This window comes from Chinchilla lanigera, unplaced genomic scaffold (genome assembly GCF_000276665.1).
Source record: "Chinchilla lanigera isolate Chin_1 unplaced genomic scaffold, ChiLan1.0 scaffold00070, whole genome shotgun sequence".
In the NCBI taxonomy this organism is placed as follows: Eukaryota; Metazoa; Chordata; class Mammalia; order Rodentia; family Chinchillidae; genus Chinchilla; species Chinchilla lanigera.
Window position 1 is genome coordinate 6,018,206 of NW_004955471.1, and position 17,197 is coordinate 6,035,402.

Here is a 17,197-nt window from a genome sequence, read left to right on the forward strand (position 1 = left end):
CATAGTTTACAAGATTATTTTATAATAGTCACCCAAAGAGTCATATACAGAGAGAGTGCAAGAAATCTGTCCACATGCTAAAGACCAAAGAATCCAGCTGTGGGCCTGGATCCCATGGCAGTGTCTTGCAGGAGTCCAGTTGAAGACCTACAGCCCATAGCAATGCCCCTCACGAGTCCAACTGGAGGCCCAGAGCCCACAACGTCTCACGCAGGCCTGTTACATGAATCTGCGCTAGGAAGGCCCAGAGGTCAGTAGTGGAAGCTAGAAAGTCTGCCAGCAGGATGAAGGATCTATGCTAGCAGGCTGTGGGTTCTACACTGGAGCCAGGAAGCAACACTCAAAGTAAGAACCAGAGCTCCCCCAAAAGGTACCACAGTCATCCTCAGCAACAGGGAGGTCTCCAACTCTTCGCACCTGAGGAAAGCTGAGTTCCCATCAGGAAAGCCAATGTGACAAGCTTCTCCCTGAGACTGAGCAGCGCACCATCTTCCGATCCGGACCCAGGAAGCGATGCTCAAAGTGAGGACCAGAGCTCCCCCAAAGTGAACTGAAGCCATTCTCAGTGACAGCAAGGTCTCAAGCCCCTCCAAGGATGAGAACAGCAGAGTTTATCAGGAAAGCCAGCATGACAAGGTGCTCCAAGAGAACCAACAGCTCCTTACAGCTTCTATCAGCACCCAACAGCCTCTCAACAGCTTCTCTTCAGCTCCCAACAGGCTCCCAACAGCTTCTCTCGTTCTGCCTCTTACGCTGCCAGCAACAACCTTCAGGTGGGCCCCCACACCCAGCACCACACTGGTTCAGTTCAGCTGGGTGTCACAAGTTGACCACCAGTTGTCAATCCACCACAGTGAGTGTTTCACAGTTTCACTGCATTGTGACATTAAGTACCTGGCGTTAGTGCAGACCCCACAGGTTAAAGGTTCTGTCCCACAAAACTGCCAGCCTTTCCAGGTGCAATCGCAGATGCTTTATCTCCGGCTTACCCACAACTTCCATCTGATTTGGCTACAAAGTGGAGCTTCCTCTGCCCACTTCTTCAGGTTGAATAATTTGCAAGAACCCAGGGAAAGCTTATTTAACCATTAGCCCCTGTTCTCCCTCAAGTGCTGTGCTTGAACTCAGAGCCTTCATGCTGAGCTAAATCTGCACCCCTTTTTATTTTGAGACAAGGTCTCACTAAGTCACTACACTGATCAAACTGGGCTTGAACTTGAGGTCCTCTGGGCCCAGCTTCCCGAGTAGCTGAGATTACAGGTGGTGTACCACCATGCCTAGCCTTTAATTTTTTCCCCCCTGTCTGGTGATTGAGCCACATGTTAGATGATACAAATGAACAGCCAGATGACATAGGGCAAGATCTGGAAGGTTCCAGGTACAGGAAGCTTCTTTGTGTTAAGGATTTTAGTGTGTGTGGACAAGAGTCATTGCACTAGGAGAAGAAAGCAGTGCTCAATCCCAGTAGACAGCTTTCTGCAAAAATGAGTATGCCATTCCTTTTCTTTTTCGGTTGTGATTAATCTAGGACAAAATTGAGAAATCAGTTTTGGCACTCTTAACAGTTTTGAAATCATATTTTTCTTCACCCTTCTAATCTGGTACTCCTGTGAAACAGTTGTAATTGTAAAAGTGTCCGTGATACTGAATGTTTTCCTTAGTGTGCATACTGTTAAGGTTGCAGTACTACACTTACGATGTTTGTGATGCTTTCTGCATGTGCAGCTGCCTCTGTGGTCTGCCGCAGCCGGTAGGCTGCACCATCCAACTGCATGTACCATTTTACATTCATATCGGCAGTGCGCGAGAGTCCTATTCGTTTCTTAATTTGGTCTTTCTTGTTAGTCTGTCTCATTCTATCCAGTTATACCTCTCATACCACGTGCTACAGTTTCTAGTAATAGGTACTGAATGTGTTTTTTCAGTGTCCCAACTAGACCATACTTCCCAACTAGACCATAAACGTGGGCAGGGGGTATTGTCTTTTTCTTTTTAGTGCCTATGTAGCATTCATAGCTCAGAAATAATAATTGCATAACTGAATGAGTGAAAATGGTATGTGCTTATTTTGTGCCTGGTACAGTGTTGAGCATATTATATATGTTAATTTAATTTTATTCTTATTACAGTCCTTTGAGGTAGGCAATGTTAGTAACTTTACTTATGCATGAGGAAACAGGTTTGAGAATGAAGTAAACGTGGTCAGGATTAAACAACTTAGTAAGTGCCAGAGGTGGCATCTTAATACTCATCTATCCTTGCTTTGTAGTGCAGGCTGGCCTTGAGCTCACTGTGTAGCCCAGGCTGGCCTTGAGCTCACAAGAGTCCTCCTGCCTCAACTTCCCAAATGCTGGGATTACAGGCATGTGCCACCATGCCTGGCTAACATTTATACCCTTTTAATCACTTTTTAAAAATGGTACTGGGGATTGAACTTAGTTTATTACCTAAAATTTTTCTAGCTGTGGTATTGTTATTTTGATTATATTTTTAAGTTTTTAATTAAAAATGTTTTGAGAGATCTCACTATATTGATTAGGCTAGTCTTGAACTCCTTAAGTTAGCCTCCTGTCTCAGCCTCCCAAGTAGCTCTTACTACAAGTGTGTGTCACTGCATCCAGCTTCTTAGTCACTCTTTTTAAAAGAATAGTTTTATCTTTTAGTAGCAAACTAACAGAAACAGCACAGAAATAACATTAAAAACATGTACTTGTATGTAGGAAACTCAGAAACGGTGAATAGATGGATTCCACTGTATGATAAAAATGCTGCAAACATCATTAGTTGCCATCAGTAAAAAATTTACTAGTAAAATTTCAGATGGTGACATTGTCCAGAAAAATGTAACAAGTTTTATTTATAGTTTTTAGAAAGCTGAACTGTTGAAATTTGTCCACTGAAACATCCTGATTTGCATTAATGCTTAACATTCAGCATTTATTAAAAATTGACCCACAGATTGAAATTGAAAAATGTGAATGGTTGGTATTTGTCCCATTTTCCAGCTTGTATTAATATACCATACTTAGGTATCTATTGAACCCACTGGAAGCAAATATCTAACATTCAAATATCTAACATTCCAATAACAGGAAGAAAAGAAAAAATGTTTTGAGAATGCAATGTTTCCCATCATTTTGGATTCTTACATGTTTGGTGTAGATTGCACACAGCTTGGCCTAGCTTTGACTTTTTCTTGTCATTCCCTAAACAATACATTATAGTTATTTACATAGCTGTTTTTCTGTATTAGGTATTCTGAGTAATCTAGAGGCGACTTAAAATATATGGGAAGATGCATACAAACATCATGGTATTTTATAGAAAGGACTTGAGCACTGTGGATTTTGTGTCTGAGGAGAAATCTGGAACCACTCTCCCACAGGTCCCGAGTGGTGACAGTGTACATCTACATGTTACTTTTTTTTTAAAGTTTAGAAATCTCTTGGTGTTATTAACCCCAAAGATTAATTTTGACACTTCTATTCAAAAATCCCTCCAAGTGTAAAATTTTACAAATTGGGCATACTTTCATGGTGTTGGTGGTTTGCGACAAGAAGGGATTTCATAAAAGATTTAAAGTGTCAGTTTGTGGGCTGTAGGAAATCCATAAAGCGGCTTTTGAAAAAATTATTTTGGTGATATCGGGGCCTTCACACTGTCCAATATCCCCAGCCCTTACTTTATTTATTTATTTATATTTTCTATTTGAGACGGGGTCTTGTTGAGTTGCTGAATTGCCTATGCTGAGCTAGAATTTGCAGTCCTCCTGCCTTAGCCTCCTGGAGTGCTGGGATTACAGCTGTGTACCATCATGCTTTGAAAAAAATTATCTCAGTAGACAATGCATGTACATTTCAGGAAGTCCACAAGTACAGGAAAATGTAAAATAAAAGGTAAAAATGAAACCTCTAGCCGCAACAGTTTATTGTATATTCTTATTTACACTCTTTCATTTCATTCAAATAAGACCATTCTATAATAGTGCTTTTCCTGTTTATAGCTTCAGGATATTTCTGCTTATTACCACATGTAGACCTATGACACTTGTTTTTACTTTCTTTTTGTTGTTTGAGACAGGGTCTCCTTCTGTAGCTCAGGCTGACCTTGAGCTCGCTATCTCTGGCCTCAGGCTGCTGTGTGCTAGAGTTACAGGCATGTGCCACTGTAGTTTACCCTGTACTTTGCAAAGGCTGAATTTTGTTCCATTGCGTGGCTGTACTATAATTTATTTAATCTATTCTCTTCTAATGAAAATTGCGGTTACACATTTGTTTGTTTCACTTCTGTAAATCATGCTACAGTGACATCCTTGCCCGTATATCTTGGTGTTCTTAGATTACTGTATCAGTGGGGTAAATTACTGCGGTATCAGTGGTATTGTGGCCAGTTAGTTGAGCGTTCTTTTGCTTGATTTGGACGGAAATTGCAAATTGGCAAAGTGCAGCTCTGCTACTAGCTTGGGGCTTGGAGTACCAGGGACTCTCAGCTGTTGGTGTTACAGCTTCTGGCAGCTCCTAGCTGTACCTATTAGCTCCTCAGCAGCTGTACCTCACAGCCCCTTAGCAGCTACCGGGAGCTCTCCCAGAAGCTTCTGCTGCCCTGCAGGTCTCTACCCACCTCTACCAAATGCTGGTGGTCTCAGCTGGTCAATACCAGTTGTTACCAGTTGACTGTGCTGGTCTCTGCCGCAGGTCTCTGCTAATCACTATTAGTTGCCACTGATGTTTGGAATTCTTCACGGCTAGCAGCCCCTTAGTGGTCTTTTTAAGTGTGACCTTCTCTGTCCACACCACCCAGGAGAAGAAGCCTGAGTAGATTTACAGGACACCTGAGTGAGGTGGTTTTTTTTTTGGTACCGGAAATTGAACTCAGGACCTTGTGCTTACTAGGCAGGCGCTTGTGCCGCTGAGCTATATCCCCAGCCCCTGAGTGAGGCTTTATTTGGGTGGGGCCAGTGCCGTAGCACAGGGGCTTGGTGTAGTGGAGGGAGCCCTTCTAGCCCAGTCCTAGGAGAGTGGGGGGAGAGCTGCCTCCACAGAGCAGCAGCAGGCCTGTGCATGTGCCTTTGTACATTTCGTGGGCCCGTGTTTGGTCCAAGTTCAGTCCTGCTGCGGTGTGGGTACAGGGCAGCAGTTTGAGGGAATGTCAGAAGTGGCTGCTTGATTTACAGCTGTCGCTTCTCCTGGAAACAGTAAGGCTGAAATTGTGAGTGACACTCTTTGCAGGAGTCCCAGGAGGTCAGGCTGTGTGGGACGTGGTCTGTTGGGGCTTGTCAGTCAAGGGAGAACAGCAGTGGGCCAACGTGCCTTCTGCATCATAACCTTGTCCAGGGCAGTTTCCTGGGGGCTCCTCACAGCTGTGGTGCAGGGAGGGGTGCCATGTGGCTGTCAGCTGAGCCGGACCTCCTTCCAGCTGCATCTGGAGGTTGATCAGGTAACCATAGGGTGGTGAGAAGATACTCAGGCAAGTTGCCCCTCAGGGAACCCTGAGGGAGCGAGGGGGCGGGGCCTGACAGCTGTTGGTTGGAATGTGCCCACCTTCTTGCTGTCAGTGGGAAAGGGCAGGAGTTTGTTGTCTCTCAGTATTGCTGAATTCTGATAGGCTATAGGGCTCTCCAGGAATGTTCCAATATATACCCTCTCCAGAGTTGTGTAGGTTAGCTTTCTGTCACCATAAGCAATACCCAAGATAACACAATGTATAAAAGGTTTGTATTGGCTCATAGCTTTGGATATTTCAGTCTATGACCAGTTGGCCCTTTTGCTTTGGATTTGGGGTATTGTGACAGGAGTGTCTGGTAGAGCAAAACTGCTCACATCATGGCTAGGAACTTTAAGTGCAGTTTTAATAGAAGGTCATATCTAGCTGGGCCTGATAGTACTGGCCTATAATCCCAGCACCTTGGGAGGCTGAGGCAGGATGATACTTAAATTCAAACCCGGCCTGGACAATTTACCAACTTAGACCCTGTGTAAAAATTGTAAAAAAGGCTGGTGATATAGGTCAATGTGAAGACCCCAGGTTTAATACCCAGTACCAGTGGTAAAATTCAGATCTGATAAATTCACTCTTTTTCCTGGATATTCCTTGCTATTTCTTCTTTTCTCCATACCTTTGCATAATGAACTTACAAAAATACATCTAAGAGGCCAGTGTCTCCCTGCTGATCAGCTGATCAAGCCATGCTTGATTGGTTATTTTTGAACATTGGCAGAGGGCATATATACTTAAAGCTCTTAATTTCAATTGTTCTTTCAAATAGTACTTGATGAGATTTCTTTAATGAAGTTGTTTCTTCTGTTAGTTGTATTTTTCAAATCAGACCTCAATAGGAATTTTACCATAGTGAGCTTTCTGAAAATCAGTGTATTGATCTGGTTAACACAGTTTTTGCAGGTTTTATTAAATATAAAACTTAAAGATGTTGCCCTGTGTCAATGGTAATTTGAAAAATGCTTTGCTTTTCAGCGTTGTGTATTTTGGCAGACCAAAATATCTGTGCTTGGAAAATATGAACATACTAATGAAAGGAAATATGGATACTTCCAGGCGATAACTAAGCCTTCAGTTTTAAAATTTTTTTTGTGCTTGTAAAAGTAATACATATACAGTGTAGAACATCTTGGATATGTAAAAATATAAATAATAGAAAACACTATAATCGTATCAGGTAAAGAAATTTTTATGTATCTCTTTCTAGTGTTTTTTTTTTCCTGTATCTGCGGAGTCTAAAATATACATATACATAGACATGTTGATACTTTACAAAGTTAGCTTTACATGGATATAATTTAAACTTTTTGTTTGCTATTATAAGTTCTTCAGTACCATTAAATATTCTACACAGATCTGCCACTTCCCTGTACAACCTTGGGGAAGTCCTTCAATCTTGTTGGGTGTACTGTTCTCACCTGTATTAGGGTAGTAGTGGGGATAATGATAATACCTACTTTACAAGTTTGTGGTAAGCTTTAGTCATATAATGCTCATAACATTTGCTAATTAATGTAAAATATTCTGACTAGGCCTGATGTATTATAACTGCTCAGTTAGTGTTATTCTTAAAAACATGATGAATAAGTTGTGTTGTACTCCATCATAAAAATGTACAATAATATATTTAGCTACTTCTTTATTGGACACTGCTCTTTTTGTGGTAGTGGGGATTGAACTCAGGGCCTTTGCACTGAGTAGCATCCCCAGCCATTTTTATTTTGAGACAGGATCACTCTAATTTGTCCAGGCTGGCCTCAAACTTGTTATCCTTCTGCCTCAGCCTCCTGAGCAGCTGAAATTACAGACATGTGCTACTGTATGTAGCTGGACACTTTTCTTTTGACTAAATGTAATGCTGTGGTGAATAAACATTTTGTTCATAATCCTTTTCCTAGGAATATACATAATTATGTCAATTTCCTAGAAATGGTATTACTAGGTACCTGGGTTTTCAGGCATAATGCAGTGCCCTTTCGATTTTGTTGTAGGTAAGTGGTGATAAAGTTTGGGTTTTTAGTTGTCACTGGGTTAAGTCAAAGAAAGTTGATTCTCCAAGGGTTGTAAGGTGGCCTTCGTATAGCTCTTGATTCAGGCATATCTCGTGGGAGGTGCACCAGAAACCGTTGAAGTATAGGTGGAGTAGATTGCAAACTATGTTTTTTCCTGTTTGGGACAAGGGTTTGGTTTCTGTAGGTCTGACGGTGTGGTACTGTACCAGCTGTGCCAACATGCAGCATTTCCCACTGTAAAGACTCAGTGAAAAATCTTTTGCAGACTAAAGAGGTTGGTAGATTTGTTGTCTTTTTTTCCCCAGGGCAAATATTTCACATTCGTAAGTGTTTACAGCTATGTTTGTTTTAAACACTGATGTATCTAAAACTTACAATATAGTTCAGAAAATAAAAAAAAAAATCTGGGAAATGCACAGGTGTTTCCTTGAGGGCATTTTTGAAATCATAGAGTGTAGCATTACAGTTGCTGAAAGAGTCAAAGAAATTGAGTTAGGAATATTAAAAATGCATCTGTTAACTTTATGCGTGAACATGGAAAAGATCACTGACTTATTTATAATCTATTCATCTTTGCTCACTTGTCTATTTCCCCTCACTCCAGTGGCAATTTTCGGTGCCTTGGACTGACAAACCAAAAAGCATTCGCGGCTATGATTTGGAACAGATGCAGCTGCCCTGTCTCATTGAAAGGTCAAATCCCAGTCATCCCATGCTGCTAGCCTGCCATTCTAAACGCCAGTTTGCATAGATGATACTTTGACCCTGAAGCTGCTTCGTTTAATAATAACAAATCCATAGTGTTAAGGACCAACAGCGGTAGCATCGCAGGACCTCGTAAAAGTAATTTTACACACACCACTCATATTTTTCTTCATGCAATTTGTGTGCCCACTGGTTTGACAATTCACAGAAAGGATAATTAAAGCTATTGAAGCCAAAGAATATAAGGATGTTTCCCCTATTATTAGCCAGTCTTCAGCGTCACTGAAATAATAGTGCCTTGTCTAGAAGCCTGGAAGCCCTGCCAGTGCTTTATAGGCTGTGTAAACTGAGACAACCACTGCTGTCACTGTCACTGAGGGAGGGTAGGTCACCCCCCGGCAGGGCTCAGCCACTCCTGCCTCAGACTGTTTGCTGATTTAATTCTCTCTGGAATAGTAAAGCTGGATTAGGAGCCCAGAGCTGGCATTTCAGCCTTTCCAAAGGGGTGGTGGGAGGAGCTGAAATTGTTTTCGTGGCCCTCTCAGAGATGTCATACTCCAGGTCTGTTGCTCCTACTTTGGAGGTCAGAGCTGGTTTAGGCAGAAACATTCCATCCATGTTACAGTGTTTTCTGAAGGCCTTCCCATCAGTCAGCCTGATCCTGGTGACTGCATCTCAGTCTTTATTACTGCACAGGATATAGTGCTGTGTTTAAAGGCAGAGAGTGGAAGGCTGAGTTTACTTTACTGTTAATTAACTGATTGATGAGTTGCTTCATTTATGTTTAACAAATAGATATCAGAGGCCTGCTGTGTGTTGAGAGCTTGCTAAGCTCTGTAGAGGCATATAAAACAAATACAAAACACAGCTCGTACCGAAAGCAGCTTGGAGTATTAGAGGCATTGAGCACTAAAGAACTTGTCCAGCTGGCAGCAGAAAGGACCACACTGTGCAGGGTTTAAGTGCTGTGGAACTTGGGAAGAGGCATTGGTCTGAAACCGCTCAGATATAGAGAGAAAAAGAAAACAAGGAGTACTGGGTAGAGAGCTATTTTCTGCACACTGACCCCTCATTCTTAATGGACTCCTTAAGGGCCCTGATCCTCCAATAGTGGTTATGTACAGTATTGTTAAGATTATAAATAAACATTGTTCATCTGATAATGAAGTAGAGCATCTGATAGCTTTTGTAGAATAGAAGACTTGAAAATCATACACATAGAAAAGACAGAGAAATCACCTATAATCTGGCACCTGGAAATAACCTTGCTTTTTCTCCCCCTTGTGTGACTGATGGATTGTACAGACACTACTTGTTTAAATGACTGAGTTAAGTTCCTATGACCAGGTCATTAAATGAATTGGTCCCTAAATGAGGAATTATATAGTATATACATTGCAATGTTCAGAACAAAGAAATAGTCAAAGGCAACTGCAACTTAATGACTTATTTATGTTACTCTTACTGTATTGTAATGTATAACAATGTAAAACTACAGCATTGGGCTATATGATGCAATCAGCAGAATTACAGTGCTGTATAACAAGGTGTACTATACAAAAAAGGACATTGAGGCTGTGTAAACAAGATAACACAACTGTAGAAGAAAAAGACAGGTTGCAAGTCCGAATAGTAATTGAACAGATAGGTCATAAATGAGGAATGTCTGTGTTCACTTTTCATTCTCAGATCCAAGAGCATCCACATTCTATAAAAAAATAAGTGCATTGGATTTCGAGAAGGTCATTGTATTGGTTATTGTCATCATCATTTTGTCCTTGCCTTTTACTTTGCAGTCATTTTGAAAAGTTTTACAAACCTTGAAAAAAACCCATTGATACTCATTTAGAATATCTGAAGACAAATGACTTTATTGTTATTTATTTTTGTGGTGCTGGGGAAAGAACTCAGGGCTTTCACTCTGCTAGGCATAAAGAGCTAGCCACTGCACTACATGCCCAGCCTTAAATGACCTTATTTGAAAGAGAATATGTTTAGTAACTTTGAGGAATAATAAAAAATGGAAGTTTTCTAATAAAGAGAGTTATAATTATTTAACCTTATGATATGAATCTCTGTAATATGTGAATATTTTTACAGTCCTAAAGTATATCACTTTTTGGTACTTTTTATGGTATTTTTTTTTAGAAATGATGTTATTTAGGTACATATATATGCTTTCTTAATTACTAGTTTTTTAATTACTAATGGTAAATCTGCACAGACTTAAATTAGTAAGAATAGAAAAATATTAAATTCTAGACAAGCTAGTGTTTTGATATGTACAAAGCTATTAGGTGAGGTTAAGGCCTCAGTCACTGATGGGTGCATTTGGAACAAGAAACATGGCAGTGGCCTTCTCACATTGAGAAGAGCCTTGGTTTATTTTTCTTCCCCAGTACTAGGGACTGAACCTAGAGCTACATGGATGTGGAGCAAGTACTCTACCATTGAGCTACATTCACAGCCCCTTTAGAAACTTTATGAGACAGGATCTCACCAAGTTGCTCAGACTGGTCTAGGCTTGCTGTTCTCCTGCCTCAGCCTCTCAAGTAGCTGGAATCACAGCTTTCTCTAGTTTGCTTCTGGGAAGTCCTGGCTTTTGAAATACATTTTCTGAATCTATTTTTATATTTGCTTTGCCATTTTGTGTCAGATCAGGAAAGGGAGCAGTGGAATACTGTGTTTTATAAGACTCACAAATTCTTTATTCCTAGAAGTTTATGCCTAGCCCACACTTGTTACACATGTGCCTGTCTTTTAGCTGATTGAGAGGTCTTAACCTTTTTGGAAATTAGTGGCTCCTTCATATGGCCGTGTCTGGTGGCCCTAATTTTATGATGTTTTATTGATTTGTTCTTTCACTCACTCACTCACTACTCACTCATTTTCTTGGAAGCTTGGGGTTTTGCTAAGTTACCCAGACTGGTCTTCAACTTGATCTCCCTCCTCAGTGTCCCAAGGAACTGGGACTGTAGGTTTGTATCATTCCAACACTGCATCCAGCATGCCCTTTTAGTAAATTCCTTTAGATAATTGAGACCCCCACACTTCTTCATGTGCATATGGTTGTGTTTGTATATGTCACAACCTCAGAGGCTAGACGGTGGGATGACAAGTATATGAGTCCAAGGAAGAGTGGTAGTGGTAAGGACTGTTGCAGAATAGAGAATGCTTTTCTTTCCAAAGGTAATAAAGCAGAAATAGAAATATATTTTGAAGACCAAAAATAAAGTTTACGTTTAGCCTGAAACCTGGCAATTTATATTTCCCTTATAGTAACAGTAAGAGTATAATAGTGAAGATACCTAACATTGATTGAGAGCCAGGCACATACCCGACCTCATTTTGTCTTCACAGTAAAGGTACATACTATTTTCACCCTCATCTTGCAGATGAAACTGAGGCTGGGAGAAGGAACCATCCATGTCTCAGACCCACTGAGTGGCAGAGTCAGAGCTGGATTTGTCTCACTCTGGATCTTGAGCTCTGTGCTGTGTTTTGATTTTTGGCCGTATAAGTTTGAATTGCATTGGGCAGGAAAAAACTAGTCAGTGGTTTAGCTACTGAGAGTGCTGGCACCAGCGAGTTCTGTGGCCTTGGAAGAAGCAGGCAGCCAGGACTGGAAAAGAGGCAGTGTTCTTCCTCCTAGAGGAAGAGGAAACCACAAGCTCAGAACTGCTCCCAAGGATAGGCTCTTGAAGACCCTTTACCAGCTGCCTGCCTCGGTAGGTAGCCAGTAAAGAAAGCAATAGTTCTTGTGAGATGCAGAAGATGTGTGTGTGGTGTGTGCGGAACTGAAGCGTGGAAAATCAGATTAAGTGAAAGTTCCATAGGAGCTTATAATGTACGTATTGGCAGAATGAGCAAGGTCTGCTGCGATAGTTCGTTCTTAGTTCCTTAACTGTGTATAAGGGACTTATCTAGAGTTCTAGAATAAAGACCTAAAACATATGGGATCTGAGGTTTAATTCAGAGCTTCCTGTTACAGTAAACTTGAAAACTAAATGAAGTTTCAGACTGGGTGCAGGGACTCCTTTTGTCTGTTTTATCTCATCGGCTCCTACTTGCACACAGCAGTCTTTTCTGGGGCATAGTGGATCTCTGTGAGGGTCGCTGGCATTTCCCGTGGTATTTAGAAAGAGGGTCACAGAGAATGTCTTCTCAGACCTTCAGTTGTACGAAGCAGCATGGCCAGAATATTCAGTAGTTAACGTAGCACCTTTGAACAACAAGCAGCTGACTTTTTGTGCATTGTAACTCTCAAAGCCTCGCTGTCCCAGTGACTTTAACACAAGGAGATGAAAGGCAAAGCTAGGCTGTTGCTAACTGGCTGCCTGTGAATGTGAAACCTAGGAAACAACCTGTCTTTATAGACCTTGCAGAGCCTTAAAGAAAATAAAGATTTAAAAAAGTATATAGACACACATGAAAAATTAAACAGCTCTGTCTTGGTTTACATTTTTCCTGAAAAATGTGAATGTACTATGAAACTATATGAGGAGGTAAGACTGATCGGTGGAGTTCGCTTTTTGCTGCCCCAAAGACTCTAAAATAAATACTGAAGGAGGAGGAGGCAAACCTGGTGGTAAGCAACCTAATACTGCTGGAAGCAGCAGATGGGGATGTCACCAAAAATAGAGTATGAGTGGGTCTGGGGAAACCCTTCCTCTGAAGTGTTTCATGGGTTTGAAATGATCACCTTCCTAGAAGCAACAAGAAAAACCAGTCCTGTTCATTTTCAGAGCTGGGAGTAAATACCTCTGTAAGCAGCTCCTGGCTTTGCAGCATTTCCATCTGGAATATCATTTAAGAATTTGACCAGATCTCAAGTGATTTATATTTAGCAAACAAGATTATCTTCAGCTTCCTATTGTGAAGGAGCAAATGGTTTGGGATTTAGTTGTTGCTTTTCAGAGTCTTTTAATTGCTTCTTCAAGGTAATACTGCATTAATCTCCATTATTTATCTCGTGTTGCTTTGCAGCAGTGGTTGTGAAAGCAAGAAACTAAAACAGGGGTTGAAGTTAGGATGGCTCAAAGTGCTAATATCCTTGTAGAGCTACCAAACACTACGGCTGTTTCTCAAGCCTGGTGCGGGGAGGAGGAATGAGAACTTGTGCACAAACTTGAAATGCAGCGTTTTATAGTTTTTGTATCAGGAGACATGCTATTATTAACTTTATGGGCAAATGAAATAAAGGGAATCTCAGAATAGCTATTTTACATGCTTATGATTTTTCCCTTTTAAGAGTTTAATTTCCTGTAATGGAGACAAATGTTTCTTTTTGAATTTGTGGCTAGCTAGTGAAAAATTATCCTTTTTTTTTTTTTTATTAGAGGACATGAATACTGACTTATTATTTACTAACGTGGGTAAATTTTAATGTGTCCTACATTTTAACTAAATAGTTTATAGAGGTAGGTCCTGGAGCAATGGTGGTGAACCTGTGGCCTATTTCTATCATTGAAAGCTCCAAAAGGTTCGCCATCACTGTCCTAGGGTAACTTACTGCTATCTGTTAGTAGGTCTGAATTTGTGTGTGAGAGGTAAATATTTTAGTAAAGAAATGATCTTTTTATTCTCCAAGACTGTAAAAATATTAGTGAACTTTCAGAACCTCTAATACTTAGGAAAACTGTATATCACACATTTCATATTCTCTATAGACAAAAATAGCTACTCACATCTAGTTAGTCTCTGCTGTCACACCTATCACCCATACTTCTTCCTAAATCTTTAAGGTCTCCTCCTGAGCTGCTGTTGTAGTATTTTAAGGTTCATATCCTTTACACAGTACAAACCAAGCAGAAGAGCAAATACAGAGGTCACTCAGTCTTTCAGAGTCTATCAGCTATTTTGAATCCATTTCTTAAACTGCTCGTATTGCCTTGGCAGTAATCCAGGCAGTTGTCATTTTTGTCTCGTTAAGTCCAGTCCTGCCACCAACAGGTTTGCTGGTCTTTTTTAATTGCCTGCTTAAAAAGTTTCATTTCTAGACAGCTAAAGAATTTAAGAAGGTGATGAGTATGGACTGAGGTTGAGTGTAGTAAGAGTTCTGAGCTGATCAGGAATTCACTGAAGGAGGGAGCGAAGAGGAATCTAAGGCTCATTGGGGAAGTGGAGGATTCTCAAGCTTTCATTTCCAGGAAGATGGAACAGAGCTTAAATTGTGTAGTTATATGAAAGTGTCTATAAAGTTTATTTGGTTTTGTATTAAGCAGTTTTGTTTGGTGCCTTTTTAAAGTTTAAATATGCCACTGAGTCTTCTAGGGAACTGGAGGCTGAGTGTTAGAAAACTGGAAGGCTGAAGAAAACCAGATGAAGATGAGGTGGAATGTGGAAAGGACGAAAGAGGCAGTGGCGGGTAGCTGACGGGAATGATGGCATGGTGGAGGACAGACGTTGTGCAGGGGTGAGCGGCTGCATATAGTGTGGCTTACAGAGGATGGAAGGTGAAGAAAAGGGAGGTGAAGAGATGTTTAGGAAGAGGCGCTTCAGAAAACATTTGTTGAATGGATAACACAAGTCTGTGCATCTCTGGCATAGAAAGAGCCAGTTTTCCCAGCAAATGCTCAGGTTATTTTGTTGCTGCTCAGCAGAGTCTGAGGTGTGGGTGTGGCATTCATTGTGTGACTGTGAGGAGAACAGGCATGGAATAGCTTGTGTGGGTGCTCTTAGCCTTCAGGAGCCACAGCAGTTTCTATGACCTGTGAGAGTGGCAGGCAGTAGCATTTGGGACCGTGTACTTGATCAGGGTTCTGTTTGAGTCAGGTCAGAGTGTCTGATAGGCCCATCTCTTTTCCCCCTTCTCCGGAGTCATCTTGACTTGGAGCATGGGGCCTGCTTTGTAATACATGGAGGTTAGGTCTAACTGTGAAGAACTGTGGAATATGTCAGCACACACCCATCCCCACCCTTCTGGGCTTGTTCTGGAGATGCAGCGTGGGTTCACATTTTCCCTGACAGGACCCAATTTGCTGGCTGTACTTTGTGTTCTGGATCTTTTCTCCCACCTACGGAAACTGACCTGTTCATTGTCTGGTGTCTCTTAAGCTCTTCAGATAAATGGTACAATCACTCATTCTTTTGTGTAGGGTTAATATATAAATTTGCATTTAAAAAAAGATCCATAGTATTACCTATTATTTAGATCTATAGTATTACCTATTATTTAGATCTCACAGTATTACCATGGTTTTTATATGATAATTCAGAGAAACTGGCATTTTGGGCTTGCCTTTGGGTAAATATTCAGATGGTGATATTACAGTGGATTCATATTACGTGCTTATAGTATTTTACTGCTGCACTTGCTAAAAGAAAAAAAAAGGGTAAGAAATGACAATTGAGACACGATGAGTATATTCCTGAAGTGTACATGAGATGGGAGATCTGAGCCTGCTGTTCATGGGGAGAGTGTGAGCATTTGTATTTTACGTGCAGGCCATAAATTGCAAGCCAACTACTTCATCTGGTGTTTACCTGAATAGACAATAGTGTTTTGCAAATATCACGAAAAACTGCTAATCTTGGACTTACCGACAGATGGCAAGGTATTGCGTTTTATGAGGAGCAGCAGGAAATTTTCAAGAGCAGCTTTTACTACAGTTCTGTCTCTTAATAACAGGGACACATTCCTAGATGCATTATTAGATGATTTTGTCATTTTGTGAGCATCAGAGAGTATGCTTACAAAAACTTAGATGGCCTGCCTCTGCACACTAGGCTGGATGGAGTAGCCTTTGCTTGTGGCCTGGAAACCTATACAGCATGTTACTGTGCTGAAGACTGCAGGCATGTTACACAGTAGTACATATTGTGTACCTGGATATTGTAAAGGTGCACCAAAATTATGGTATAAAAGATAAAAAAATGGTGCCCCTTATAAGGCACTTACATGGGTGGAGCTCACAGAACTGGGAATAGCTCTGGGGGAGGCAGTGAGTGGGTTGGGAGTGACCGTTAGGCCCAGGACATTCCTACACACTCTGTACACTTTATAAGCACTGTGCACTTAGCCTGCACTAACTTCATATTTTTTAATAATAAATTAACCTTAACTTACTGTAACTTTTAATATGTAAATTTTTAAATAAAAAAACTTCAGAGTCTTTGTAATAATACATAGTTTAAAACAAACCCATTATATAGATATACAAAAATATTTTTTGTCCCTATTCTTTAAGATCTTTGTATCTTGAACATCATTATCTTACTTTTACTTTTGCTAAAAACAAAGACATAGAGGCACATTGGCCTGCGCCTTCACTGACAGGGTCATCAATATCACTGTCTTCCACTTCCGGGTCTTGTCCCACTGGGAGGTCTGCCAGCATGGGTACATGCACTGGGCTGTCACCTCCTTGTGACAACAGTGCTTTCTGCTGGCATACTCCTGAGAAACCTGCTGAGGCTGTTTTATAGAGAATTTTTTTTTAATATACACTTGTATCTTGGTTCAGGATCACTTTTGTTTACAAACAATTTGGTTTGCAAACAGAAGCATTTGGCAAAGTTTTTTGTTTGCAAACTGCATCAGGTGATACATGTATGTGACTGTGGTCACTTTTCCCACACAAACACAAATGTGGCCATCCTTTCCAAAATTGTAGAACAAATTAAGTTTGTGAACTGAGGTACCGCTGTATATAAGTAGAAAGAGTATACTCTACAATAATGATAAAAAGTAAATACATAGAGCAGTAACCCGGTTGTTTGTTATTGTTGTCAAGGGTTACGTACCATGCACAACTGTGTGTGCTGTGCCTGCCTTCTGCCAGCAGCGCAGGGTGACTTTTTACGCCAGCATCACCACAGATGTGATCTGGTGTTGCACTACACTGTGAGTTGTGAGGATGGCTGTGATGTCACTGCATGAAAGGAATATTTCAGCTTCATTATAGTCTTATGGGACCACTGTTCCATATGTTGTCTGTTACTAGCTGAAGTATTGTTATGTGGTACACTAGTGTATTTGCAGT

At 40.8% G+C, this 17,197-nt stretch overlaps 1 protein-coding gene across 2 annotated transcripts in view; it reads left to right on the plus strand.

Moving 5' to 3' along the window:
• The window catches only part of Fam160a1 (family with sequence similarity 160, member A1), a 244,571-nt gene that overhangs the window by 33,056 nt on the left and 194,318 nt on the right, over positions 1-17,197 (plus strand). Inside the window, exon 1 of one of the 2 annotated variants that reach the window (XM_013522892.1) lies at positions 11,907-11,941. The exons of the other annotated variant lie outside the window; for it this stretch is intronic. The gene's annotated coding sequence lies outside the window, so the exon portion shown is untranslated. Of the gene's footprint in view, positions 1-11,906; positions 11,942-17,197 lie in introns of those variants that run through there. 2 annotated transcript variants of the gene reach the window in all.